The sequence below is a fragment of the Peromyscus maniculatus genome, chromosome 8 (assembly GCF_049852395.1).
Source record: "Peromyscus maniculatus bairdii isolate BWxNUB_F1_BW_parent chromosome 8, HU_Pman_BW_mat_3.1, whole genome shotgun sequence".
NCBI classification, from domain to species: Eukaryota; Metazoa; Chordata; class Mammalia; order Rodentia; family Cricetidae; genus Peromyscus; species Peromyscus maniculatus.
Window position 1 is genome coordinate 98314357 of NC_134859.1, and position 26417 is coordinate 98340773.

At 38.8% G+C, this 26417-nt stretch overlaps 1 protein-coding gene across 6 annotated transcripts in view; it reads left to right on the top strand.

Annotated features, from left to right (window-relative positions):
- The window catches only part of Kcnj16 (potassium inwardly rectifying channel subfamily J member 16), a 54525-nt gene that overhangs the window by 6505 nt on the left and 21603 nt on the right, over window positions 1–26417 (top strand). The window contains exon 2 of one of the 6 annotated variants that reach the window (XM_076543654.1): window positions 9839–9903. The exons of 1 other annotated variant lie outside the window; for it this stretch is intronic. The gene's annotated coding sequence lies outside the window, so the exon portion shown is untranslated. Of the gene's footprint in view, window positions 1–9838; window positions 9904–10342; window positions 10477–14518; window positions 14543–19015; window positions 19119–21432; window positions 22075–26417 lie in introns of those variants that run through there. 4 more of the 6 variants (XM_076543656.1, XM_076543657.1, XM_076543655.1 and 1 more) reach the window with 4 other exon arrangements.

Below are 26417 nucleotides of genomic sequence, written 5' to 3' on the forward strand. Positions count from 1 at the left end.
AAATATACGTAACACTCAGTAGAAGTATTCATTAGTAAATACAACTTCTCCAAGTACCTTTGTTCCATATAAGGTGTCCTAACAATAAACCTGAAACTGTCTGTAGGTACAGAGGGATAGTGGGGAAGAAACAATATCTATGAAATACCCTCAAATTAGATTTCCCAGAAGTCCTCACCAAGATAACTTTAACTTTAACATGTTGCAGAAATATGAACTTAATTCCAAATTTTAAACTCTCCTTAAGTCCCATTTCAAATTAGAACCATGTTCCCATGACATCAATTCTCAATGAGTCCCATTTTTCTAATATATGATACTAAGAATAATTAAGTTCTAGTTTCTGCCCTGAACGGAGCAGGGGAAGGTTAATTTTTCAGTAGTTAAGGGGAAGACAATGTTCAAGCACTGTGGTGATATATCAACCTACTACACTTTCTATAGGAAAGGAGGGTGAGCATCTCAGTTTGTGTCTTGCTGTGCTGTCCGCAGTGTGTTCTTGGAACTCTAAACACTTTGAAATACCAACAGGTTCTTCTCTGAACTCCAAGATTCTCCACCATCAGGAGATCACTCTGATAATTCCCTTACCATTACTGCCCCTCTCCTCTCAGCCATAGCTTACTGAATGGGGTTCCCTAGCAAACGAAAGCAATAGGGGTATAGAAAGATGATAAGCAGGAGGAGGAGAAGGAGAGGAAAAAGAAGAAGAGGGGGAAGGAGAAGAGAAAGAAGAGTAGGAGAGTGGTAGTGGAGGTGAGATTTTAAGGAGTTAGTTCACAGACTTACAGAGAATGGCAATCCTGAAATCTGCTGAGCAGACTGGGAGTTCTAATAAGTGTTGATTAATACAATCAGACAGGAAACTTATAAAGTTTCCTCAGGAAGGCTGTCTCCCCCATTCTTGGAGTCTTCAAGTAATCTAATGATCTCATATTTTGGAGGGTAGTATGCTCACTCAAAGTCCACTAATTAGAAATATTCAAAACACAATTTAACTTACAGCTTCATAGTAATATCTAGATTGTTCTTTAATCAAACTGGGCACCATTACCTGGATGAGTTGACACATGGATTAGCCATGATGGTAACTTGGGCATTTTCTTCTTAAGACATTTTGCAATCTGGTTAGGAAATATAATGCATTTTTAAGCTTCAGATTCTGTTAAGGAAATTGAAATCCATAGTCTATTAATTGCATACGTTTGAAATTGCATGCCATGGATGTGCCTGTAAATAACATTAGCATGTAGACTTGTTCATAACTCATTTAAAACACCATTTCCGGTACTATAGCTTTTAATGATGCAACTTAATCATGAGAAAGTGGTTTCTCTTCCGTGAGATGAAGGACAAGTTAATGTAAAAGGCACTCATGGTCCTGCCCTAACTGCAGTTTCTCTTTTTCTGCACCTTCATGTAGTGTATTATTCATGCATGAGTCCTGACTCTGAATAATTGCCCTCACAGTGGTAGGAGACTATAAAGGGCTATGAGCATTGTAGGGTACAGACGATATGCTGTTCATTTATTACAACATTTGGATTTGAAGTAAGGAAAATAGCTAAGGTAAGTGATAATCCATTGAAACAATTAGTTTGGAGAAACATATATATATATATATATATATATATATATATATATATACACACACACACACACACACACACACACACACACACACACACACACACACATATATATATAATTTCAACACTGTCATTACCTGAAAAAAATTCTAAGACTGGAATATTTTAAGTCTTCCATGTTATATTCTGATAATCTCTAGAATTTGGAGTTTAATAAGACTAATTTATTCAGTTTTCTTCCTCCATATGAAGTCATGTTTCTTTAATGGAAAAGTTTGAGAAGCATCGATAGAAGGTATAGTGTGTGTGTGTGTGTGTGTGTGTGTGTGTGTGTGTGTGTGTATGTGTGTGTGTGTGTGTGTGTGTGTGTGTTGTTTTAGTGAGGAGGATATTGGATATCTTGCATTATCAACTCCTTATCTTATTTCCTTGAGACAGTGTCTCACTGAACCTGGATATAAGCTGGCAGCCAGCAAGCCACAGGGATCCTCCTGTTTCTGCCCCTACCCCTCAGTGCTAGGATTTAAGACCTTTGAGCAGTCATGCTAAGCTTTTCAAATGGCTACTATTAGTCCAAACTCAGGTCCTTGTGTTATGTACCCATCTTTCAAATGTAGGATGGATTTTATGGGGCAATGTTCTTAAGCTCTATTAGTAATTAACTAACCGGCTCTGCCCATGAAAAATATCCATTCATCCGAGAGTTTGGCCAGTCTTTTTACAAGTGTATTAGATCTCATCTATAATGAGACTGGCCCAAGAAATGAGCACTTTAGGATATTTTGTCTCTACTTTGGGAAAATAATCCAAAATAACTTTATAAAATAAGGTCTGTGATTCAGGGCTCCTATCAATGTGGACGGGACAGTGAGTTTGCTGTAGAAGAACATAGTAGTACTCGCTGACTAACACTGAAAAGACACAGTCAGCCATTTCTGGGAAGCTAATTAGGTAGGGAGTTTAACTTTCACCTCTCTTGCATTGTACTTTGAATTATGTTTACAGGTGACCCCCTGAAATCCTTCCTGAATTTGTAACTGGAATTTGAGAAAGTGCCAGAAAATTACAGGTTATTTGTGATGTACCAGGATTATCTCATCAGAAGATCTACTCTTAATGTTTAGCCCAACATTTGTTTGGTTCAGAATTGAGTCAACTTGTGGGTGGGTGCAAGGAGAAAACGGTGGCTAATTGGCACAAATGATCTAAGATTTATAAGTTACTCATTTTCAAATTTAGGCTTTCTGGAAATAGAAGATTGTTTCATTTCCTCATGACTGAAATGTTATTAGTAATGATATTGAGATGGAGATAAGATTGCATAGTTCGTACTAAGGTTTTACCCCATAAAGAAGTAATCAGAGCAACAAATGAGAATGTAGGAAATGTTGTGGACAGGACACACAGACCCAACAAAAACCAGACAGAATCAAAATGCAGTGTGCCTTACACTTATGAACAGCACTGGGCCTTGGGACACTGTTTCTATATTTTGAGTTGCTGTAGCAGAGTATGTTTAAAGCTTCTCCTGTACAGATGTGTCAACTCATGCTTGTTCTTTGCAAATGTAAATAGTGGGTACTGCTTCTTGAATTGTGCATAGAATTTGGCTGTCATCCACTGGGTGAGCTTGGAAAACAGAAACAGGAACACAGAATGAACAGAGCTGGAAGGCTAGGAGTAGCATAACATTGTGTCCCAGGGATAGTGTTGTTCAATTGCAAGGCCTTGAGTGTGTGAGTCTATATAAAATGAATGTCTATTTAATGTATGAAGTACTGCCATGATAATTGCTATATAGTGAGTGTAATTTTGTGGACCTGGCTGTTTATACATCAAAATAACTGTTCAGTAAATATTTTGCTTCTCCATAGGCAAAATGCTATCTTTTGCATGTTGTTTTCCTCAGTTGAACAAATATCACTTTCTTTTCTTCTAAGCGGGTGTACAATGACTCATGCTGTTGGATACTGGAGGGATAAAGATTACACTTTCAGTTCCTAGCCTTTGGTAAAGCCAAAAATTGGTAAATGAAGACACTTTCAGAAATAATAACACAGTGCCTGGGAAGTTAGGATTCCTTGTAGGTGTAAATTTTGTGTTACAACTTGGGAAAAGGGTTATCTGGATGATTTTGAAGAGCCTGTCATGTTTGGGAAATGTGAGGCATTCAGCGTGGTTGAGTGTTGGTGCTTTGTGTGAGGTCAGAAGCAGGGTTTGTGATATACACATAGTTATGCAATTATGTTGGCTTTTAAATGTGGACACACAGCCTAGGTGAAGCTGTTGCTTCTCTCTTGACACTAAAACCTGATGCTATAGGGCAAGCAGTTGGAAGGACCAGTGGATGTTAAGGGGAAGAAGGCAGGGGATAAAGGTCAATGATGGCTGCTGACGTCATTGAGGCATCATTAAGTCTACATTGTTCTCTCATGGTTTTGAAGACTCCAACTTGATGAAGACGTTCATCAGGAGGAGCTGGAGCCACAGCAGTTGGGGGCAAATGGCAGGATATATTGACAGCCAGCCAGAGTGTACTCCAGTAAAGCAGTTATGACCTGCATAACTGTCACAGCCTCATGTCCTATGGTGACCTTTGGATGCCAGAAGAATGCAGCTATTGGTTCTCTTCTACATTACATATGAGATGTGGTATATTTCCTATAGCCTGAGCTAACTGGGAAACTAACTGTGACGTGTGCAGGAAAAAGGAATTCTAAATTTCTAGCACCAAACTTTGCACATACCCAAATTCAGAACAAAAAATCAAATGCATGATGCATAGTTTCTGCCACCAAATAGTTGACTGAATGGTAGCAGTGTCACCGTGCTCTTGACTACAAGCGAGATTAATGCAAACTAACAAGATTTGAAGCTATTATATTTCTAATGAGTTTTCAGAGAGCCATCTTGGCTGTCTGCTTTTGAATTATTTCCACTTTAAAAGATGAAATACCAGGGAATGGCTCTATCCTAGATAATTTAATGAGCTTAGGTTCTGTAAGATTGCCTCGTCTCTTGTCAAGTCACTTGGTGGAGTCATGGTACTGAATGAATAACAACTGAGCAGCTCCATTGACCACAACACTTTGCTTTATGCAAGTATGCCCACTTTTAAAAGCTACCATATACTTTGTCACCATGTTTATAAACTTTATATCTATTCTAAGCAATGAAAGCAACAAAGAATGCTGAAAACATTATCAGAAATCCCTAACCATTAATAATTGAAACAAAAAGACAGGGGATAGGAAATGCATTCTCAAAATATGATGTCAAATCCACATAATGCAAAAGAGTTGCTAGTATGCCATCTACAGATTGTCTTTCCTATTTCTGTCTCATTTTATTCACTTGAGTCTGGTTAACCTTTTTATTTAACCTTTATCCCAATTTCTTTCATGCCAGTGCTATCTAGTTGGGAAGATTTTGTGTATTTCAAGATTTAATATTTCCTGAATTTATAAAGATAGTGTCCAACTAAATGAAGTAATTTACTTGAGTATTTTATTTCTGTATCCCAAATGTTCTGTTGCTTACTCACGAAAAGGCTATATTTCTGAAGCTTGCATTAACAATAATAGACTTTGTGGAGATGGTATGAAACCATCACCTACAAACAACCAAGGAACACCTATCAATTCACAAAAGAAGTTATATCTTGAAATTAGTATTTATTATATTATTAAATTCACAAATTCTGTGAGCTCTTATAAGTGCTTTGAAGTATTAATTATTTAATCATAAAGACAGAGTTTATTATATATGAGGAAAGGGATCGGGAGGACAGGGAGTAGTCTGAATATCACACATGTATTACACTAAATGATATAGCTGAGTGTGAACTAGACACTATTTCTCCAGAGTGTGCATTTTAGTCACTAAGCTATACGTTCCCCAGAAACTCAGTGTCCATGAATTGATATCTGTGTAATTTGTTGGGGATGTTAAAAGTATTTGTGTTTAACTTTGAAGTTCTATCTTGAGAGATACTTGGGCACTGGGTTGATGAAAGAGAGTGAGGTTCTTTACTTCATTCTTGCCCTAGTCATTCAAGTATTCATTGTATTGAATTGCTCTGTTTTTCACCCACCTTACTTTGCTGACCCTGTGACAGAATTCATTCCAGAACAACAACAACAACAAAAAGAAATTCTTAGTTTGACCCGTGATTTCAGAGAGTACCAATAAAATCATGGGAGAGCAGTTTATCTTGTGGCAGTAGGATCATGGCATGAAGGCTGTTCCCATCATAGTGACAGAAACTGGAACCAGACCAGGCTATATCATCTTCAAAGACCCACACCTACTGACCTACTTCTACCAGCAGGGGCTCATCTAGGTTTCGCAACCTCCCAAAATAGTTCCTCCAGCTGGGAAACAATTGGTCAAAATGTTAACAGGTAAAGGATGTTTCATTTTCAAACCATAGCTCACACCAAACACTAAACAGCTCATACACTTCCAAGGCATTAGAACAAACAAACAAACAAATATTTTATCTTGATATGATGATTAGTTAATGAAGAATAATAATGGTATGCAGTCACTTGCTAAAATTTTGTATGCAGTGGGGTGCATGATTTTTTTGTCCTAAAGCATAGTCATATTATAAATGAATTTACTTATGTCCCATAATATATTATCCATGAAGTCATATTAATATTTTCTCAATAGACTTCAGACAAAAGCCAACAGCCTGCAAAAACCTCAGCTTTAGCAGTGAAATATTGTCAGACTGGCAGAAAACTATAGCACCCAAGAGAGCAAATGGTACAAAATCATGACCATTGCTAAAGCAGTTACACTTGCATGATCACATCAGGGGGAGAACAAGGATGTTTATATTTTTAACTGGATACAAGTATTACTGGAAGAGGGCACTATGTTGTCCTGCCCTGCAAACCATTATTTCAGTCATTTTAAAGATGACACAACCTCTTAGGTTCTAATAAACTCCTTTGTGATTTCCTTTTACGTCATCTCAGCTTTTAAACTAAATATCAGTTCCTTTACTGGCATAGTTTCTATTCTTTTTTGGTCCATCTTCAGTCCTTGGTTGTTTTGATTTCTACTGAAAATAACAGGCAGCATTTGTGGTGGCATGTTGGAGCTTAGAAAATTCTTTTACACTGGTTGGCATCTTTGGGGGACTTTTAAAAGTGGCCTGATGACATTTTCATACATGTATATAATTTATCTTTATCATAGTCACCCCCTTTAGCTCTCTCCTGTCCCCTCTCACTCCTTCTGAGCCTCTACTAGCCCCCTTCCTAGTTTCATGTCTCTTCGTGTGTGTAATCCAATTAAGTGAATTAATTTAATTAGGGCTGGGTACAGGAACATGGCTGAGGGGTTGTTTATAGGAGCGAACAACTTCACAATAGCTACACTACTGAAGAAAATGTCTCTCGTGTCCCAAAACCATTATCTGTCTCTAGATCCTTAGGGAAGGTTGTGGTCTAGTAAGCTCTGTCTCCACTAGCAACCATTAACTTGACATATGACATAATCAAAACCATTCTTAGTGTTAGAATTCTTACTGTAGTGGTGGAAACACTAATAGGTTAATTAAGTGATGTGATAATGTGTCACAGACTCAGGAGCCTGAATTGCAGTATCCACTACTTTCTTTTACCATATTAATGCAACAGGTACATTTCCCTCGACCTGTTAACTTCTTCACTGAAGAACTCTTACAGGCAAACAAGTGCCTTCTTGGTATAGTCTCAGGGTGCTTGCTGTTTAGAACCAGACTGGAGTTTAACGTATACTCCTTGCTTATGAGCTACATGATCTAGTTTAGCAGTCCTCAGTGTGAAGCAGTATCAACCTCCTTTGGGGACTTGTAAGAAATGCACATTCCTAGACCCTGACCTGGTCATCTACAACTCTGGGGACAGAGGTCAGCCCATCTGTGTAACAAACCCCAATAAGACTGTGGCACACACCGAAGTTTGGAAATCAGGTGTAGGACAAAGTACTTCTACAGAGCCTGTGCTGTTTTTGGAAATTGGGTCCCTGACAACCATGCCTCGGCGCTCTCAGGATGGGGATGTGGTTAGAAAGAGAAATACAGCCAGCATGTTAGAAATGAAAACATCCCCAGGGCATTCAAGTTCATTGCAAGGATTAATTCTAAATAATTCTTTAAAATTGATTCATTATGGGGGAGAAAAGCTACTGTATCCTTTTTTGGATACAGTAGTATTTCTTAACTTGGAACTGATTGTTAATTCTAACATATATCTGGGTTAGCTACGGGCACACTGGCTGTATTCAAAGTGGTTAGTGTTTGCCGTTGAAAAGGAGTCAAATGAAGTTTGTGCCTGGACTTTTGCCTTCGTGTTTTTCTTTGTCCACATGGGCACTTTGGGTAGGTGGATGGGAAGCATGAGCAAGGTGTGACCCTTCCCTTTATCACCTTTAGCTCATGTGCTGTCCATGTGACTCTAGATTTTGTATTCTAATACTTTTGCCCCATAGGCTGATTTTAGTCCCATGGTTTGAATTACCTGCAATTTATCAACCAAAACATGACTTAATAAGTCAAAAGCCCTAATTTTATAAACAAAAAACAAAAAAACTACAAATTTAATTCAAAACCTCTTGTCAAAGAAGGTGTTTAGCTTTGTTTTATCTTCTTGCATTCTACAAAGAGCTACTTCACTTATCTACAACTTTCCCAAGCCAAGTAGCAGTAGTATTAATTTTATTGCCAATTTTAGTGGGTATAATACAACAATTCAGTAAAATCAGTAATGTTGCTAGATGGAATCCAGAAGCACGCATGGCGCGCGCACATGCACATGCACACACACACACACACACACACACACACACACACACACACACACACAGAGGGGGTTGAGAGGGGGAGGGAGGGAGGGAAGGAGGGAGGGAGGGAGGGAGGGAGGGGGAGAGGGAGAGGGAGAGGGAGAGGGAGAGGGAGAGGGAGAGAGAGAGAGAGAGAGAGAGAGAGAGAGAGAGAGAGAGAGAGAGAGAGAGAGAGAGAGCCAATTCATACTTCTGATTCTTGTCTTTTTCTTTTGACACATCTTTCTGGATCTACAAAGGCACATTAACAGTTGTTAAATGCCCACCACGCATCAGGTTTTATGCTGTTGATATAGGACCATGCTGTATCATTTCTGTGCTCCTTTCAGTGGGAAGTATTCTATAACGTGATCTGGGGGTAGTAAGCTGTATCAGCTGGCTGCCTACATCTTGTTTTGGAATTGAGTTGTGTATAATTTAGGTAGTAGTTTCTGATGACTGGAAATAAGAGCAGCTGTTTTTATGTTCTGGCTCCTCATGTTGTCCCTCCTGCCACAACATTTTGTTATTTATTTCAGTAGTACTCCAGAGTGATATTTTTGACTTGGGGAAGACAGTGTCCAAATTGCTGAAGCATAAAACTACAGGGTGTTCATGACTTTGGTAGCTTACAACCTGAGGGCATACTATTAAGTAAGTTTAACTTGCTTTGAATGAGGGAAAATATTTAGCTATAAACTAGACTCTAACTGCATGTAACAACTCTTTTAAATCTCTGTTTATCAAATCAATGTGTAGAGATAAAGAGAGGAAAGTTATTACTCCAATATTTATATAGAACACACAGCTCTGGATGTTTTGAAATCTCCACTTACTTATACTCAAGACAAAGGCAGAATATGATCCACTGACATGTTAACCCTAGAAATACCTGTTCCTCTCTCTCTCTCTTGGTCTAGCATTAAATTCTGCCAGTCAATGTGCTTTAATGGAAAAGACTTTGAAAGGGAAACTGGCAGAATCCACTTCTGCCTGGCCTCGTCTGGCTGGTTCACTGTACTGAAGGAATGCTGTGCTATCCTTTGGAGCCTTTAGTCTTTAGACTCCACTCAGGACTTAATCACTTACTTATCTTCCTGTCAAAGTATCTGTGTTGCTGGAACCAGGCAGGCAATCTGGGAAGAACCTGTTTTTTTTTTTTTGCTGCTTCTGTCCAAAGGGTACTTGGAGAAAGGCTCATGGTAGTGATTTCATGACTGAATGGGGAAATTGTTCTGAGTTTTTGTTTTTCCCTTTAAAGCAACTTCTACAGGCCTGAGAGCTCTAAGATAAGGAGAAAGTCCACCGCTTTTTAATTCTCTCAAAGGCCTTCAGTAACTAGGAAAATAGATCGTCCTTATTTGGCTGATAATATCGTACACAAATACTTGAGAAATTGAGGTCAATGAAGTGAATAGACTTTGTTTTCCCAGGTACTTCTTTTTGCTTGCCTGAGTTCTGCCTTGTAGCCCAATGTGCCAACCATACAGGGGACTTGGTAAGTTCAGCTAACAACTTTTTAAAATCATTTGTCCTTATTCTCGAGATTTCATACAGACGTGCAAAGAGATCTTATAGCCACCCTTATTTTGCCCCTCTTCAGCTTCCCTCCTAAGTCTTTTTTTGTTTTAGACAGGGCCTCACTACATAGCTCCAGCTGGTCTGGAATATGCTTTGGTTACCACGCTGACCTAACAGAGATCCACCTGCCTCTGCCTACCTAGTACTGGGATTAAAAGCTTGCCCCACTCCTGGGCTCACATTTTGTTGTTGTTGTTTTTTTATAATCCACCAAGTCCAATTATTTCTACCCAGTGTGTGTGTATGTGGAATAACGTACTGGAGCGTGTGGCACTGTAAACTAAATAAAGCCTTCCTTCCCTGTGTTTGATGTTCAGTCAAGGGATTTTATGATAGCAACAGTTCTGAAACTAGAACAGGCCTCTTTCCCTGAATCAATAAGAAGATGACTGCCTTCTTGTCATAGTGGACTAAATCCCAGCCTTAACCCGAGACCCGAGATCATGTTCAGACTCTCCTGCTGGATGAGATCAGATCATATTGAGTTCAGGTAAGAGCACTTGCCACTCTCCCAGAGGGCCCAGGCTCAGCTCCCAGCACCCACATCTTGATTTATAACAGTCTGTAACTCCAGTCCCTGCGGCTCCTGCCACTTCTTTTAGCCTCCGAACACACTGCATGAATGTGGTGCAAATATATACATGTGGGCAAAACTCCCACAAGGACAAAATAAAAGAAAGGCAACAAATCACAAATAAACTCATAATCACAGAAGTAAGGCCTATTGTGTGGAGGGCAATGAGGTGAGAGCACTGCACTTCTCTTCCTACCTCTGGCTTGATTTGTTCTTTTAATTTTAGAAGGATGGTAGTTATTTAGTAGTTCTTATAACTACCTGAATCTGATTTGGTGTCAATAAGCTGTCTTGATCATGGTGATAAACAAAATAGAAGGACATGTTCCATAGAGGAAAAGACCAATAAAAATAGAAAAAAAAAACAAAACAAAACAATTGACCATGCATATGGGGGGCATGGAGCTTTCTCATAAATAGTTATCCTATTAACAGGGAGAAAATTGTGATTTGGATGTTGATGCAAGAACCTGTAACTCAGATTTTCTTCCATAAATTCCCATGGGCCCACACAACCAGCATTATGAAGCTTTCCCAATATTTTCCATCTGCAGCTTAAAGAGAAATAACAAGAGTAACATTTGTGTTTGCTAAATGTTACACATCCAAGTGAGCTTCCAGGAGTACTGCATGGGATAACTGACTCAAGCAAGTCTTTTGGACAAGGCTGGATTTCACAGGAGCAAAAGTAGATGATAAGGGAGCTAGCAGAGATGAGGATATCAACAGTACTTCTGTGAGAGATAACATTCACACAAATTTAGTCTGTAAATCAGAAGAAATGACAGAAGCTGAGAGAACTTCAACTTACACCCAGTAGAAGTATTGATGGTTTATGGTGAAACCACTTCGATGGGAAAAAATGCACTGCAAAGGATCAAAACAATCACTTCCATCCATTGTACAGATTTACTTGAGAAAAAGATGAGCAGGACTAACAGCCATCACAAAGTCGTAAGTGGTAAAATAGATTTTCCTGACTTTAGTTGTTAAAATTCTTCAGCTGATAGATTTGGTGAGGCCCAAGTTTGTTGTGACACAATCATCCGCAGGTTTAAACAACTGGGGCCTGTTATAGAGCATTACTCTTGAAAGGAACTGAAAACTAGGCAAATTCTGTTTCCAGTAACATGGCATGTTGACATAGGAGAGTTTTAGAGTCCTGAAAAATGGCAGGAGTTACTGCTTTTCAAAGTTAGCATGGAAGAGCTATAGAATTTGTTCTCAGAATACCAGAGCCATTGAGCATTATTATAATATAATATTAAAAGATTCCTTAAGATCAGAAAATTGGACTGGAAAGGTAGTTCAGAGAATAATGTGCTTGCTGTGCAAGAACTGAGACCCTCAGGTGTCAGATCCCTAGCGCCCATGTAAAAAACCGAGTCTGTCAGCATGTATCTGTAAGCCCTGAACTGAATGGGCATGGATAGGTGTACAGCAGAGGGAGTAACTCACTAGGCTTTCTATCCAAAAGGCAATCTCAGGGTTCGGTGAGAGACCCTCACTCAAGGAAAAAACTGGAAAACAATAGAGAAAAACATATTTGATAACCTAACCTCTGACATACCACACCCACACCCATTGCTCTCCCCCCACAGTGCGGTGAGGGGATCCAAAAGATGTAATTACAATTAAATCCATCAAGCTTTAGTATGTTGGCTAATAGATAATTATATTTCTAAGGAAAAGTTACCTTGAAAACAAACCATTTTGATGAGAGTATTTTTACATAATTAGCACCCCATTCATTTCATACTGTATTGTGCTGTTACCTTGAAAGGCTGAGTGTAAAAATGAATAATGGCCAGGCCATGTGTGGCAATGCAGCTCTGACCTACCCATAACAAATAACCTGAGAAGTCCAGTGCAGCCTTTGTAGCAACTATCTCCAAATGGTGAGAAGTAGAAAAAAGACTCTGAGATTCCCGGATGCTTTCCCCACGTTCTTCACCCAGAACACACCAAAGACAGGGATGATGATGGTCCTAAACCAAGATCATAGATGTCTCCTCTGCTTCTGCTTAGCCCAGATCCAACTTCCACGGTCAACAACCATTGTTCAGAGCATACCTGAAGAATTTTCTTTCCCCCTACTATAAAGCTTCCCCACAGCTCTGTATGCCTTTGCATCTTTGCCAAATAAAGGTGATACTTGATTCAGGACAGCAAGCTGCAAGCAAATAATTCTTGCTTGTGATTTGCATGATCTTTGTCTATTTTCACAGTCTATCATGCTTCCTGCACAGAAATATCTAAATGGAAGATTAACTCTGGCTAATTAAGAAAATCATTTAGGGTCAATTGGACATCAAATGTGGCATCAATAATTTTGAAAGGCAGATACATGATTGGAGCTGGTTGACCTTTGGAACAAGAGTCAATTGAACTGAGCTGAGATCTGTGATTATTTTGGTCTTTATGGACTCAGTTGATTTACTAGATATCTCAGCAAAAATTACACTTGAGTTCCTGCATATAACATTCTTTGAGAGGCTATTCATTTGTGGAACTACTTAGAAATAATATAATCACCTGCAAATAATGTAACCTGGCTCTATTTTTATTTTTATTTTTTTATTTTTTTTCTTTTGTTTTTTCGAGACAGGGTTTCTCTTGTGTAGCTTTGTGCCTTTCCTGGAACTCACTTGGTAGCCCAGGCTGGCCTCGAACTCACAGAGATCCGCCTGGCTCTGCCTCCGGAGTGCTGGGATTAAAGGCGTGCGCCACCACTGCCCGGCTATTTTTATTTTTAATAATATTATATTTCTACTCTTTGAGAACTTCATACAATCTATCTTAACCATATTTACCCTCTACTACTACCTCCAACTCCTCTCAGCTCCACCCTTTCCTCCCTAATGCCCACCCTCTGCTTCATGTCTTTTACTTTTGTCTTTAAATAGAAGACTGTCTTGAAGCAGATGCCCTGGTACTCTGGCTCTTGCAATCATTGGGCCCTCTATCTTCCATGTTCCTTAAGTTTTTGGTGTAGGGTTTGTGTTGTAAATGTATTGATAAAGGGATAGCACCTTATTGTCAGTTTATCTCTGCGTTTTGAGCAGTTGTAGTTTTCTGTAATGATCTGTATCTTCTGAAAGAGAAGCTTATCTGGTGGGGGCCAAGTGAGGGCTATGCATCTGTGGACACAGGAATAAATAGTTAGCAAGCAATTAAAGATTATACTGGTTTGGGAACATGTCAGTATTATCTAGGTTTCATGGCCTTGATGAAGTTTACAGTGCCAGGCATGAGTCCAGTTAGATGGCATTTGGTTTCCTCCAGGACATAAGTGCCAGTGTCGCACTTTTTAGAATCTTACTGTGCTGGTCATTGTTGTGGATCATAAGTGGTACATTTAAGTAGTACTATTGATTTATTTTCTCCCTTGACACTTTGCATATAACTCCTTGCAACACTGTGAACTCTAGATCTCAGGGAAGAAGAGACCTCAGATCTAGAACAGTCCCTCTAAGTCCTGTGTTAGAAGCGCATAGTCTCTTTAGCAGTAGGGCTTGGCTTCTTTTACTGGAAGATACAAGGGCAACACCAATGGTCTATATGGTTTTGGGGTTCTCTTCAATACACCTTACTAAAACCCTAAGGGAGATCAGTTCTATTTCCTTAAGGTCTGTTTTTTTCTTTATTAACTGATAATTGTGTGTATGGCATCTGTTGGATGATTTCAATTCAGTTTCAATCAAGAATTTCTGTTCATTTTGTGGCATTAAAATGTGTATTAACACATTGAAGCAGCATGTTGTTAATGTAAAAATTGCTATAGTGACCTTGGGACTTAGGGTATGAGGTTTATTAAGATTTAAAAATATATTTTCTGTAAATTGGTGGCCAAACTTCTAGTATGCAGCACTTACTCAAATAAATAATAGCTGTTCCTATTCCTATTATTGTCATTACTTCAGAATCCATGCTTGCATTTCCAAATGACATCTTTTTGAAGTGACTCATTCAGTATTCTGTGGTAAGTCTTGCTAAGACCTGAAAATTTCCATCAACTGGATAATGTGTCAGATTTTATAAGGTAACAGACAAGTGCTGTTACAAGAAACTCTAAGTATTAAATGATATGTAGAATAAATATGCTGTGCTCACAATTCAGGCAAGGGACACCCTCAACTACACTGTGCATAAAGTGTTGGAACCAGCACGGTCTAATATTATGCAGTTGGGGGTTTGTTTGATTTGTACGTTCTCTGTGGCTTCTATTGTTTGAGCAGATTACAAGTAATATCTTGGTCAAGATATTTAGATATTAGCTTTACTTTTTGGAATGGAGGCAAACCTCGTTTTGAAATACACTGTTTCAGAAGAATAGACAAACACAGTGAACCAGAATCAAGCATGGCCTGATGTACAAAAATGTTATCTATTGTCTTTTGAACCCTATGGTAATTTAATACATCATTATAATGCCATGAAATACCCATTTTAGAGACATAATGCTTGCACATTTAAATTCTGAGTCAAACAAAGGAAGCATTTCTGAGCATTTTATGTGCATTTTCTGCAACTGTGATCCCAGATATAATTAGCTATTCAATCTCAAAAGAGACATGACTTCACCTGGGTGGAGATGGGGGAAGGTTGCTGTTGTTTTACTCAATTACATTTTCCCCACAAAGAACAGCATCGGTCACAGTGCCTTTGAGCTCACACCTCTTCCCTGGTAAAAGAGGCTTGTGTCTAGGGGTCTCTAGCAAACATTTTTGGAACAGATACTTTGTGGTAACTTCATTGTTCTTGTCACAAAGGCTATTTTGTGGTCAAGTTGGGAACTGAAAATGGAGTGAGTGACTTATTAAAATTCTCAAATCTAAAATTGTTTATTTAGTCAGGTGGGTTTCTGTAGAAGTGGAAGGAGCAATGATGATGGAGAAGGGAGCACCTGGAATAGTTTTCCCAGACTCTTGTATTCTCCCAGATTCTAAGAAATCTGACTAAATGCAGACCACCAAAGGAGAATCATGGAACAAACTTTACAACTTTACAACCTTGTCTTCTTCAAATACTTTGCATTCTCTTTAAACCTATTCTCTTCTAGCTTTTCTACTCAACGCCCTTCCTACAAGAAAATAATGTCTTGTATGTATGTCATGCCACTCAGCCTGTGGCATTCTCTTCCTTTTGGACCACAGACAAAACTACATTTGAAATACGATATTTCAGAAGTACAGCCAAGTGAAGACACAGCAAGTCCTGATTTATTAAATGTTTTCTTTTCCCTTTTGAACCTCACTGCATCTCAAGACACTGACTAATGCCTTGAAACACTGCTGTTGTAGATGTGACACTTGCATGATTAAGAGGTTGTAGATGTGACACATGCATCAACCAAGGTCCTTGGAATCATCTGGATTCTCATCACACTCTCTACTGTCTCTGCTCTTCCACTGCCTTTCCCTTCTGCCTCCTTTCCCTGTGGATTTCTTATTGCTGTGGATTCCATCGCTGACTCCTAAGCACCCCTGGAATTCATCTCCATTTCTTTGTTCTCTGGCATTATGTAGTATTCTCCTTATTCATGTCTCCATCTCTTGTGTAATCAGCTTGATCACACCCCTAGGCCCACAGTCTTCAATGTAACTTCAATACTTTACTTTTGGGGCTGGAGACATGGCAAACCAATAAGTTGCCTGGTGTGAAAGCATGAAGACCTGAATAGGGATCCCTAGCATAAAAGGCTAAGCGATGGGGTCTGTAAAATACTGAATGAGGGAAATGGAGGTGAATCCCTGAAGCTCATTGGACAACCAGTGAGGTTGACTGTTTCAGAAAAGAAGGTAGAAAGCAGTTGAAGAAGACACTTGATGTTGACCTCTGACCTCCATATACAAGTGCACACAACCACATGAATGTGTACATACATCATACACACCACACCCTAACCCCCCAGCACATGTGTATGTGTTTGTGCATGCATATAAACGTTCATGCACACACACACATTTTGCTAATGTGCTCCTCACACTGTCCTAGTCTTCTGATTAAAGCCTTTTTGTTCTCTGTGAGAGCAATCCCAGAGGTTTACGATGATTTACCAGTGTCTACTCACCACCTCAGCTCTCTATAATATTTCTCCCATTTACTGATCTAGAGATGAAACCAAATCAGCATGCTTTTTCCTTCTGGTTCCTATTTAGGGCTCACACCGTTTGTCTCCATCAGTCTCATTCAGTATGAATAGAGGAAGGGTGTGAATTGCACCCTTGGGAAAGTGTGACTCAACAAGTAGCTACTGGAGAGTAGATACACTCGAAACCAAAAACAAACACATCCACAGCTTTTCAGAACAGGAGCCTATTCCAGAGTGGAAAAGACAAGACATAAAAATAAGCTTAGTCATAAGGACACATTTAAGTTCAATGTATTTGGATTTTCCTTAACTCATGATAAGGGCTTGAGCACTAACTAAATTTCATGGAAACATTTTAAGATGTGACGATCAATCATGTATATTTTTTTGGTGTGGTATCACTTTTTACAAGTCAAGCTTCTTGTAAGTACATCCAGTTCTTGTTAAATGTCATTTTTTCCTTTTCCCTTAAAACAATAACAACAACAAACAAACAAATATTTAGTTAAAGCTTAGTGCCACATGGCATTCTGTAGCCCTGTAACTGGTCTTGGTACATATCCCTCTTATATGTGCCTTAGCATTCCAACTGCTGGGATTGCTGAAATTTGCTATTGTGTCTAGCTTACATCACACTTTAAGAGGCACCCTCAAGAACTCATCATGACAAACTCATGGTAAACACTCAGCTCACAAAACCCAATTTTTCAGATCTCTTACCAGCTCTTGCCCTGAGATCTTGCATTTAACCTGAAATCAGCTATGATTGAAATAATATACAACACAGAAATTAAAAAATGGTATGAGGGGGGCAGAAAGGGGAAGAACAAGGGAATCTGTGGCTGTTATGTAGAACTGAATAGTATTGTAAAATAAAATAAATAAAAGAAAAAAAATGATATGTGACCAGCCAGGCATGGAATACTTACACCTCAGGAACAGGAAACCTTACAAATAAATCCTTTTTGTTTTCCGTAAGAGTGTCTGTTGTTAAAAGATACCAGAACAAGGCTGGAGTTGTAGCTCAGTGGTAGAACATTTGTTTGGCATGACCAAGACCTTGAGCTCTATTGTTGGTACTACATGGTCCCAACCACATCTTGTGAACAAATTGACCATGTGACTAGCAGTTCTGGTTGGTATATATTTCTTCAGTGACTTGGAACTATAACACTTACTCCATAGAATCAAATAACATGTTAAATGATGACTATGGATACTGGAAATAATGAAAGACTTGGGGATTTTCTTTTCCCCTGGAAGAAATGAAGTCTGTGTTAGAAGATAAGATGTGACTACAAGATTCTCATCTTTATTCAGCTGAAGAACTGAGAATTAGAAGTACTGCAAGGCTTGTTTTGCAGCAGTTTGGGGACAGTGTGGATACAGGAAAGTTTGTGATGGCTACAAGAAGGCACATTTTTATCTGAGTCTGAGGAAGGACTTCCTCTTTAATTGTGTTGAGTCACCGTAAAGCAAGAATAGAACACGTGGGCACCACTGCAGTCCTGGTCTATGAGAACTATATAAATCAGACACAGAAAGCCATTTGGGAGGGACATTATAGAGGGAGCTCAGATGATCCACTCTTGTACTAATATTCCCATGATCCATATGAATATGTTGAATAATTTCAGGTCATCCCCTGATCAATCATTTTGTCAGTTCTCATAAGGTCTTTGCCTGATACTGTGTGCATTTGGCAGTGAGGGATACTAACCAACAGTTAAAAAAAAAATGTGCAAACTCTTAAATAAAAACTCCAACCAGAAATGCATGGGGCACTTCAGTGTTCCTTTCTAAAATTAAACGTTGTCGCTCATCTGAGAGGAAGTAAACATTTCACCGGTGTCTTATGCATGATTTCTGAGGCTAAAATCTATCAGGATAACGTACTTCACTTCAGCATAGCCTGGCCAACGGAAGTGAAGTGTATCAGGAAAAGCACAACAGGCAAGAGGATCCTAAGTAGTGGGAAAGACATTCAGGAGGGACACCCTGTTTACTGATGAGAACTTTAAATACTTCCTCCACATCCTAGCATAGCCCTGCAGATAGAATAACAGGAAGTTCTCAGGCCAGCAAAACATGGTACCTGCACAATTTGTTTCAGTCAGAAGGGGCTGTTTCAGCAGAGGCTGAGACTGATGCAATAACTTCAGCATTTTCACTGAGTATTGAAAATCAGGCTAAAGTTAACATTTATGTCCATTATTCATATGTACATGGTGCTGGGTAAAAGTAAACAGGTTTTTTATTTGTCTTACGTTAAATTACCAGAACAGAGGGCTGGGGGGTATAGGTCAATTGGTAGAATTCATGCCGACTTGCTGCGAAGGAAGCCCTGTGTTCTGTCTCCAGGACTGCATAAACTCACAGTGGTGAAGGTGGTGGTGCCATGCTCCTGCCATCCCTGTACTAGGAAAGTGGAGGCAGCAGGATCAGAAGTTCAAGGTCGTCTAAGGTACCATAGCAAATTTGAGCCCAGCCTACTATTCATGAGACTCTATCTCAAAGGAAACAAAAATTTCTCTAAAAATAGAATTACTATGTACAAATTATGTAGTTGTCATAGCATTTCCAGAGTATAATTGGCATTTTTTCCTAAGATCAATGTGTTTCATTTGCATAACGTTAATTATACCTGATGCTTGTCTGTCCATTCCTTCTGCTGTGTAAGTTTTTTAGTCCTGCCCCTCCCCCACCATTTTCTGTCAATCCTTACACTACAGAAAACAGTTTATTCTCAACCACTTACCCACACTCTTGTAGGTATTCTTCTCCCTAGTCCTCCAATTAGAATAATTTCACAATGATTCTGACATTTACTTTGTCTGCTACTGTCTTAACTATTTTGAAAATATTAATTTATTTACTTCTACTAAGAGCTATATGAAATAGGTGTATACACACAGAGACTGCAAACGTGTGCATCTCCCTATCTCTCTCTCTCTCTCCATATATATATATATATATATATATATGTATATATATGTATGTATATAGGTTTAACATGGTAAACAAAATAAATGTGTATATTTTAAGCTCTTTTAATTTTTTTCAGTTACAAAGTGACCAGACCAATTTCACAGTAAACAATTGAAATTATAGCTCTTTTTAGTGCTTTATTTATTTGTATAGTTATTCTGACCTTTGAGAAATAGGCATTAAGCACTGACTCTATGCTAATCGATGTTTTAAATGAGCATATGGTTTTGTGAAAGGTGATGATTAATTTGTACACCAATAACATAATTATCTTAATGATTATGACAAATTATGAGATTTATATTTTATGGTTTATATTATTTTTTACATGTATAAAAATAATCATTACTTAAGAAATAAAAATAGTATTTTCTATGAGATAGAACATTAAGATAAAATAATAGAGGGGATTATTTGCTTATTGCACAATCATTTAAACAAGTAACATCAGATTTATGAGGAGAATCCAGTGGTGGTTCTAATATTAGCATTGCCCTCACTCCCTATGATTTTGAAAATAATGACACCTTCTTTCTATTTTCCAAAAGAACTTGGTTTTAAAACAAATGATACACAAGAGTCAGGACATCAACTTAATTAAGAAAATTAATCAACTGAAAACACTTTCAGTGACAAATTAGCACCTCTCCATAGCCTGAGAAGCTCCGCCCATCCCTAAGCAGCCATTGGCAGCACGTGTCTAACTGGAACAAGGAGGTGTTACCACTTGCTGCTCACCCACACCGTGTTCATGGTGTTCATGCCAACAGTCCCAAATCAAACTCAGTGGGTCACAAAAAAACAAACAAACATGAAAGAAGGAGGGGAAATGTTGGGAGAAGAAGGGGTTTAACAAGTGTGAGAGTGTAATAGAGATGTGTATGTTCAAACAGACTGATAGACATGCATGACATTGCCAAGGGATTTATTAAAGGCAAACCAACAAACAAACAAGGCCCTCATCTTTCCCATGTGGCTTTCCATCCACCCCAGTGTCTACTCCACTTGTGCACAGAGCCCTGTGAAAGCTTGGTGCCCCCTCTCTCTAAGACCTACCATACTACATGCTTGTCATCTAATCAGGGCTCTGTCTCCAAAATTGTTATGATTTTTTCACCAGGTCACCAGTGGCATCTCACTGTCAAATACCAGTGCTCCATACCGAGGTGTCATCTTTAAATACCTTTTGTACCTAACAGGAATGGCATTCCCTAGCCCCTGCCAAATTTTCGTGGTGTACTATAGCTTACATTTTTGTTCTACGTAAAGCAATTCTCTCAGTCTCCTTTGTGGATCCTCTCCAAATTGGTTTTCACCTCAAGCCTTAGTCATGGAATCCTTCTCTCTTCTAACTAGTCTGAATTCTTGTGTGGTCTCTTCCATTTCCTGTGACTGCAATTGCCAAATGTATAGCAATAACTTCTGGTTTTAAGTTCTAGTCTGAACTTCTGAACTATTATCTCCTGGCATGTCTATTTGGTTAAAGAGTGTATTCAATTTACCCCAGCCAAAAATCCACTACTAAATCAAGCCTCTCATATCAAAATTCCTCTTCTCAGTTCTCAGTGAACTCACTAGCAGTCACTTGTTTCTTTGAAAAATGAACATATTCATGACTAATTATTCAAAATGATAAGCCTTCATAATGAATGAAAGCTGGACAATGAGTAAGTGACTCATTTTTTCTCTTATCCCTAAAGTAAAGAAAACAACTACCAATGAAAGCAGCTTCTCAAAGAACATGTAATGTCCTTGAAATTAATACCAAGGTTGGTGATAATTTTTCTAGGGTCACCTACTACCTTGGAGCCCATGTGAAATGATGTTGGGCAAGAGGCTGTTTGCCTTTGGTATAGGGTTACATTGTCAGACAGGGTGTGGGTTTTCCCAGAAAACTCTACTGTGACAGTAATAGAGAGCTCACACATAAGAAGATCAGACTTGGATGAAGTTGTACCAGCCCTGGGATGTCAGCATGAGAGGATTCAGCCTTCTTGGTCAATGTGATGTTTAGGGGGCAGCATGTGGCCACTTGGTAATTTGAGAGATTTTGTGATTTAACAGGCTCCTAGAGCTGCAATCAAAAGACTGAGTTGTAAATGAGTATAGAGAAAGGATATTTCTCCTGGCTTCTTGTTTTCTGTCAGCCCCCTTTGGCAAGCATCTCTACCATGAGTAGGCATGGGAACCAGTTAAAGAAAGTGTCGATTCACTCGAGTAAATGCTGAGAACTCTGGCTTTTGTCTGTGCTGAATGCGTCCGGAAAGGCAAAAAAGAGCGAGATTCTGCTGTGGGGTTTCTCATCTCCATGGTGGTAGGTGCTGACAGCCTTAGAGAGTGAACTAGAAGGACACAGAGCAAAGAGAATGAGATGTGTTCGCTACGGTCCTATTGAAGATAAAAAGGTCACAGGGTTTGGATCTATAACTGAGGTAAGTAAGATCTTGCTGTCGTATACAAAGTGGTCCAAGTCTGGGCTATTTTCTTGCTCATCTATTCCCTTAAGCTCATTCTTTCTGTGTCGAGGCTTTTGATAGGTACCTGCATCTTCTGGTCTATGTAGTCATGCTTTATTATGACAAGGCCGATGACTGGGAATTCTTTTTTCCTTTCGTGTCATCTCGAGGGAGTGTTGAACCAAACAGACTAAGAATGTAAGTGCCATTTATAGATTTCTTAAGGGAAGCAACATTCAGACAAAGAGACTAAAAGGGGAGCGACTTTACCAGTGGAACATCATGTTTGCTTCTCGATGTGGCTGGTATGGAAGAAGTGAGTCTTTAATTTCCTGTGCAAACAGGCATTCATAAAACAAAGCTATGTTGTATATGCCTTTGTCACCTTCCACTGCCTCCGAGTAACAATAAAAGAATATGAAGGATTTGAAACTGTGAGACAAGTCATGCTTCTGCAGTGATTTTTGTCATAATTACTTCTTCACAACTAAAAATATGGGGACAGATTATTATTAGAAGTTATGTAGAAAGTATCTACTGAAAGGTCTTTAGTGAAGAGTAACATCCTACCCCCTAAATATGAGAATCTGAAAGGGATAAAAAAATCACCAGGCTTTCTAAAATTTAATGTTTTTCTTCCATTAATTACTTCCATTCCTTATTTTATTTCAACTGATGCTATAGAGTACATAACACTCAGGCAATCCCATGTTTGCAAGTTTTCATTTCACTAGCAGAAAAGACACAATTAGAAAAAGTACAGTTTGACTGTGTGGTGATTCCAAGATTATATAGGTGCGGGATCATAGATTTGGCCATAAGTATCTTATTTATAAAGAACATGAATCTCTGCCTTCCCAAAGCTCTCTTTGACTCCTGTGAGTCTTTGAATCATCCTGAGAACTCACAGGAGGGTGATATAGTGTCTACAGAGCTTCTGAGAGCTTAGCATCCAGTCAAAATTGGCTACTCAACGAGAGTGACCTTTCCTAGTTTTTCAGCTTCTCTCCACTTCCTTCAGAAAAGCCTTTAACAGTATTGGTCCCAAGATAGTATACAATCTCTGATTATATGGTACCTGGCACATAGGGACTACAAATACACAGAGATAATTGTTATTAGCTCCAATTTCAAGAAGAAGGAAATTCTGGTGTAAAGAGTGACTTGATTTAATAGCTGAACTCAGAGTGATATTGCAACAAATGACTCAGATCCACAAACACCCACTTTGTTCTCAGATTTGAGAAAAATTCCAGCCAATTGTAAGTTTGTAGTGGGGAAGGTAGAATAAAAAAAAAAGGTAGTTCTAGAATAATTATCAACTTTGATATGTTGCTGCCATGGATTTTGCTCTTTGATAACTGTGTTCCACCCCTGGGCCTCACTCTGTCGATGAGCCCAGTCTCCGGCTAGTGATGCAGCTGAGGTCAGAGATGGTATGTTAGAATGGGCTGGCATGAGGAAGAAGCAGGGTCAAGATGATTTAGGGCCAGGCCCATTCTCTTCTGTGTAATGATGTAATAAAGATTAACGATTTTACATGTTGATCTTTTAAAGTTGACCCATATCAAAGCATCCACTATTGAGTGAATCTGCCCAGTGGCTTCATCTGTCATTGTCATGTGGCTGTTTCAGATCAGCCCTTGTTTGACTCAAGTACTTAAGCTTAATGAACAATTTCTAAACATTGACAGGACCTCTGTTATTCCACAGTGCTATCAAATTTAATTTTTGGAATTAACTATTTTTTTAAGGTGTAAAATAGCTAGTCTGGGTGACATGAGTCTCTTTATGCACCTACATCTGAACTAGAACCCAAAATGTAGACCATTTTGACCTTGAACTGTTAGTCATTCTCCTGCTCTGTTTCTCTAGTACTGTGGAAGAATATACTAATATTATCACAGTACTTGGGAACTAACAGTTTAAGGTCAATGTGGTCTACATTATGGGTTTGAGTTCAGATGTGGGTGCATAAAGAGACACTGTCTTAAATATGATACCATGTATGGCTTCCTGAGTTTTCCCTAATGATGGCACAGAAAATTCCTAATCACATGTGAAATCCTTCTCATCCCATATGTTGATATGTTTTTAAGCTTTGAGCTATAGGCAGATCGCAAAATAAAAACGAAAACAAGTCAACTAAACCAGAAAAGTCAACACTGATCAAAAGCAAAGATAGCAACCAGACATGAAAGAGAATGACATTTCCTGTTGATGTGACAGCAAAGCTCGTAATTCTCCTTTTAAATCAGAAGATTCAAGTGCTTGGATCCTAATAAGATGTTGAAGCCTGTGTGACAGTTTTATTTTTAATCCTCTTGGGCAGCTATTCTCCATTGTTCATCTCCTAATACTGGAGTAAATACTGTGTGTTTGTTAATGAAAACATTGTAACATGAAGCCTTTTAGCATCTTACTGCTAAAAGAACTTCAGAGTTATCTAGCCCAACTCCTTAACAAATGCAGGAAATTCCTCCACAAACCCTTTGATTACACAAATTTCAAACAAATAATCTCAGGATGGTGTCTATTGTTAAAAATATTAGTGGCAAAACATTCTTGTTGATAAGCATATTAAATCTGTAACCTTATAAATTCAGTAAGCAGTTCTTAGTCAGACAAGCATCACAAAACAGTAACTCTGTCCCTGTTGCATATATATATATATATATATATATATATATATATATATACACATATGTGCATATATGTATACATGTATGTATGTGTGTATGATTTTCCCATTTCTGGGAAAAAATTCTGCATGCAAGGGTGTCAGCTACTTGGAGCTGCTTTAATTATCTGGGAAAATCTAGATCACCAAATAGAGAGCATAGTTGTTGCAGGTTGGGTGATTTTTTTTTCCCTGAGAAAACATAAGGAATGGATTAATACCCCTAGTTAGATCATCCACAAACCAAAGAAAGAATTCCATTCAAGTCCAGAAAAGTGAACATGTGAGTTTTCAGTGGTTACTTATAGGGACAGGGTTGACTCAGAGGGCAGCTACACTGCTGGGAGATAGCTTGAGCGACTTGATGGACAGTTACCCCACCAAGAAATCCCACCCCAAACAACTGCTTACATTATCGACAGTGATCATTGGAATCTGAAGAAGAAGGCCAGATGAAGATCTCATGAGCCATGACTTTCTTCTGTAGGGAATGTTAATAACTGTGATCTTATGAGGTTCTCTTATGGATGGTTACAGCCTCTCAGCTCCAAGACAGCAATAGGCATGTCCAACCTAGAAAAGGCTGTTTTACTGTGAGGCTTGATAAAGATTTTGAGGCTGAAAAGGCCTCTAACTAAAAGGGACACTTCTGCCAGAAAGCCTTTAGTTCCTGTCTCCTCACACCTTATATACCTTTCTCTGCCCGGCCATCATTTCCTGGGATTAAAGGCGTGTGTGCTTCCCAGTACTGGGATTAAAGATGTGTGTCACCACTGCCTGGCTATGTTTTCTCTCCTAGACTGAGTCAATCTCATGTAGTTCAGAGTGGCTTTGAACTCACAGAGATCCAGATGAATCTGTCTCCTGAGTGCTAAGATTAAAGGTGTGTGCCACCACTGCCTGGCCTCTATGTTTAATCTAATGGCTTGTTCTGTCCTCTGATCTTCAGGTAAATTTTATTAAGGTACACATTATATCACTACACTAACCATTTCTCATTTTGTTCATAACAGCTTCAAGCTGTAGTGGCATCAGAGAAGCATGTTTCTGTGGTAAAGTACTTTCTAACACAAAACTTGAGCAATGGAATGAGAGGAGTTCTTCATACTCCTTTTCTTCAAATAGTCCCTGTTCATCCTGAAAAGCCTACCAAGCTAGTTAAATGACATTTCTGTATCCAAGGGAGAGGATGGTATTGATGCCTGGTTTCCAGGGTCCCAGGGAGAAGAATTAAGCATGTTCCTGGACATGAAGTGCCAGACACTTAAGAAGCTCTTGTTTTCTGATTGAGGATTGTGTCATATTCTTATACCATCTGTATGTGGAGGTCCCTAGACTCATATCTGGGGGCCTTCATATTGGGTAAGGCTTGCTAGCCTGAACCTACTACACACTATGCATGGTCACTTCTCTAAATTCCTGAACTCTATATTCTCCTTTTCTTGTCTTTCCTCTTTTCTTATCCACTAAGCTAATTAAAGCCCTGACTTTCTTTGCTCTAAACATTTTCCCAAGAAAGTGAATGAAACTTCTGTCCTTTTCCACTCATAGCTAAGTTTTCTATATGCCCAGTGAATATCCTTCAGTGTATAATCTCAAATTCTACCCCCACTCCCAGTATGCTTGCCGTTATATTATC